Genomic DNA, 4,695 nt, shown 5'->3' with positions numbered 1-4,695 from the left:
GGTTCACAAATAACTCAAAATATGGCACTTTGACATGCTGAACTGAGGAAATCTCAAGGTCTCCCTGACTCCCCCTCCACACCACCCTGCCACCCTGTCTCTTAATCTTCTGCCTCTTGGGAACAGGATGAAGTCATTCTCGGAATTGCCCTCATCTGCCTAAAATCTTGACCCATCAAAGAAAATCGTTACCTCTGGTTCTTTCCCCGAGTGTTCATTAATTAAATTCATAATAGGAAGAAAGACTAATCTGTCAACACACTTGGACAGATTTGTCACAAACCATTGCCTGCTCTGTGAGCCCAACAGACTTTGTCCTAGGCCACTGTATGTACTTTAAGCCCATTCAATTTCCTGAAAAATCATTTGCTATACTTCTCAAATAATCTACATTTCCACATCTCCCTTTCCTCTAAGAAGAAGGGTATATGTAACCACCCAATAGGTTTTTCCTGCTTGCTGCACAAACAAAATGAACTCACCAAGAGCATGTCATTGCATGCAGTAAAGAGTTTAATTGATATGAGGCCACTCACACTACATGGGAAACAGAGTCATTACTCAAAATGATCTTCCAAAAGGCTTGGAGGTTAGGGATTTTTCAAATATAGTTTGGTGGGCAAGGAGCTATGGTAGGAGGTATGCTGACTGGTTGAGTTGGAGAAATAATAGGGAAATGAAACTGTCCTCTTGTGCTGAGTCAGTTTCTGGGTAGGGGCCACAGGACTGGTTAGAGGGCCCGGATGGGGTTATCCCTTGTCAGAAATGAAAAAAACCTGAAAACACATCTCTAAAGGTCAATCTTGGGTTCTACAATAGTGATGTTATCTGCTCAACTAGAGAAGTTGCAAATCTTATGGACTACAGAATAATGGCTGGTAATTATTTAGAATTCAAGACCCTCTCATCCTCCTATCTTGGTGGTCTTTTCATTAGTTTTATAAGAACAGTTTAGTTTTGGGGAAAGGCTATTATTTAAACTGTAAACTAAATTTCTCCCAAAGTTGGCTTACACCCAGGAATAAAAGACAGCCACCCTGTGAGGCTAGAAGCAAGATGGAGTCACCCATGTCAGAGATCTCTGTCATAATTTTGCAAAGGTGGTTTCATATATAAGCATCTGTATCCCATTGGCTGAGGGGTGATTACTCTGCAGTTTCTCCCTAGCACCCTCCTGTGCACATTAACAAATACGTATGACTTTTCTCCTATTATTCTTTTGTCAGTTGTGATTTTCAGTAAACCTTCAGAGGATGAAGGGGAAGTTTTCCTTTAGGTTCTAGATTGTTCACAAAGGTTGTCTATTGATGACTTGTTTTCCCTTTATGGGCTGCCCTCTATGTCCATTTCATCCTATGAAATGCATTCAGGCTTGAGGAGGCAAACACAGAGTGGACATGTTTTACATCTCCCATGTTTTATTTATTCTACCCATTCCTCATTCTGTGTTCTGGTTGAGAAATGTATATAATATACATATATGATTTGGAGAATATAGATGGAAATTATCTGGAGCTAGAAATTCCTCCAACTCAATCACCCCTTCATATTGCCAATAGTGAGAATGAAGATGAACACAAAGATACCTTGATAGAGACATACAAGTGTTTTGGTGAACCAGTATTGCTACTTCTGCTGAGAAATGGTAAAATAAGATTAAATTGTCCTGAAACCTGCAGCAACTTATGAATCCACATATATCTTTGTGCTCCTGTGGATCCTCTTTCTCTTCTTCCCTCTCTGGAAGGCCTTATTAGAAAAGAAATCTCAGAGTGGTTATGTCCCTGCCATGGCAATACTCAGTCTTCCCAGGTGAGATGAAATTCTGTAAAATGTGCCCTCTGAAAACCAGAATCTTGATCCTATTGGTCAGAGTTCTTCAGTCAGTCCAAGTATGTACGCACAATAATATTGTTAAATGATACTCTAACTTGACATTGTGTAACTATGACAAAAATAAGGTTCTAAAAATGGCCGAACTATCCATCTTAAAGAAAAATGTATAGACTTCAACAGATGTATGTATAGAAAATCAAAATTTGAAAGATAGTGTATCCTTAAAACTCCAAATTCCTCACAGTAAAAAATAAAAAAGACAATAATCTTTAATCAATGAGACTAAGAAAATAATTGTCCAATCTGAATCCTCATCTCCGTAATATATGCATTTTATTTCTTTCTACATAAGCTGGTCTGCATTTGCCATTTTGTGGCTTGGGATCATCAACACCAAGCCATGATCTTTTCTAAGGCATTTACCAAAAGTAGAGTTTTAAGGTTTGAATAATTAGATTTCCAGGAATACTTTTCTTCCACCCTTAAATTAAGAGAGATTGTGTTTAACTTGAATGCTTTAAGACTACATGCATTTTCTATACATTCATCTATTTTCTCCACAACAAAGCTATTGAAACTGCCTTTGCAAGAATTATAACAGTGAGAAAATTATGGCAGTGAAAGGGATCTGATCTAGCCAACCCCCATCTTGCCTTTAATCTCCAAAATGCCCTTAATAATTCCTTGGCCAGGGTCAAGCTAACTTTAGGAGACATTTAGTTTATAGTTTAAATGATAGTTGCTCTTCCCATAACTAAACCGTATTTGTCTACTTAATAAAAGACCATCAGGTTAGGAGGATGAGAGGAACTTGAATTCTGCTAATGGGCAGATATAAAAGACTCCCATATACTATTTTGGAGGTCCCAAGATATGCAACTTCTCCAATTACTCCCGCAGATAACATCACTATTGTAGAATGTAAGATTGGCCTTTGAGATGTCTTTTCAGGTTTCCACATTTCTGACCCATGGATGGGTGGACAACCAATGGCTCCACCCAGACCCACCAAGGGGTTCTGCAACCCCATCCAGAAGCAGACTCCCTGGCCTGCCAAACTTTCCTTGAAACACCCTAGCCTCCAAATTTTCATGGAGATTGATTTGAGTAATAACTGTCTCCCACATGGCACAGCCAGCCTTGTGTCACTTAAAGTCTCTTTACTGCAATGCCATGGTCTCAGTGAACTGGTTTTGTCTGCGCAGTGGGCTAGAAGAACCCATCAGGCAGTTACACTATGAATATCTTCAGGAGAGGCTTTTCCTACTAACTTTGTGTCATTTTTATCACCGTCCCTGGCACATAGGGCTCAATAAGAATTTGTTAAATGAGTGAATGAATAAAAACAGTCAGACTTGCAAATTTTCCATGTGTTTTTCCCAATGGCCCAATGAAGGGGTATACAAAAGAACCTTCTCCAATTCCAATCCAGACTTGATTCTCAAAAGGCCTTTTCAATGAGGCCTAAGATTTCCCAGCTACTATTGGTTTCTATTACCTACCAAAAGTCACTTGACAATATTCCAAAGAAGAAAACACTACTTCCTCATCTAGAAGGCAGAATCTTTATCAAAATCAAAAGATTCATTTCTCCCCATTGTGTGAGGGGCTACACAATACCAGCACAGTGATCAAATGGTGGAAGATGTCCTAAAATACTTTCCGGTAACAGGCTACTAAAACTGTCTTGAATGACTGATAAAGGAATGACAGTTTTAAAATCCTTACCCATGCATCAATCCCGCATTTTAGAGTGTCCCATTTTATTGTACTGATTAATCATATATGCTCCGAAGACGTTGGCAAAAGCTATCAAAAGCCAACCAGTATAACTTGAATGCCAACTTCACAAAATAATCAGGGTCTGGTGGGATATGTCATAAAATATGCCAAGATGGGTCATTCTAATGCACTCTTGAAAGAGTTATACATATTCATACTCCTCGTTTAGCACCTGAATGACAACAAGCAGGTGAAAGCATCAGAACCAATGCATCAAACCAGACAGTTACCATTATGAACAAAACATAAAAAGAGAGTGACGGTGCAGTGCTGAAAAATGGTAAGTCTTCTACTCAGACCTTGCACGCATTGCTCTCTTTTGATAGGGAAATGAAGCCTGCTGAGGGAGAGAGACCTATGTCTTATTGTCACTCCTGCTTACAGTTTGGTAGCAAATTGACGTGAAATATATATTTCTTAATAGAATTCACCATAACTTTTTAGTTTGTTTGTTTTAGAGACATGGTTAGGATAGAAAAAATGTCAATCTAAACTAAATGCTTTCCTTAAATATCTAAGATTCTTTTGAGCAATGGAGGGCCCTATTAATCACTAATGAACTGCTAAATGCCACCTTCAGCTGAAATAATGATAGGTAAAATTATACCGTGACACACGGAGTGACAAAAAACAGCCCCTTTACCTAGTTTCCTATTGTGTTATTGGATTGCAAGGCACTGTTTATAAAAAATGAAATAAATGTCTAATGGAATCTGGTAGAATCAGATCTATTTCACGGTATGTGTATGTATTTGTATGTGTGTGTTGTATGTATATGTTCTTTGCCTAGTTTTGACAGTTGTCTATAATCTGTCAAGCCACTAACCCTAACCTCCACCTGTTTACCTCTCAGATCTCAATGAAGAGAGTCCTGTTTTCTGTAATTAAGATAACACTACTCATTCTGTAACTACGTAATTTTACACAGATAAGTTAAGCAAAAATAATTACTCAAACTCTGGAAAGCGTTAATATTTTCAGAGACCTACAAGTATTCTCTTAATTGCTCTATATAGCTTTCAGGAATTGAATGAAGTGAGAAAGGATCCAACTTCTCAATAGTACTTTCGGAACATA

This window comes from Papio anubis, chromosome 7 (genome assembly GCF_008728515.1).
Source record: "Papio anubis isolate 15944 chromosome 7, Panubis1.0, whole genome shotgun sequence".
Lineage (NCBI taxonomy): Eukaryota > Metazoa > Chordata > Mammalia > Primates > Cercopithecidae > Papio > Papio anubis.
The sequence above is the reverse complement of the archived record's forward strand: the minus strand, read 5'-3'. Positions refer to the sequence as shown.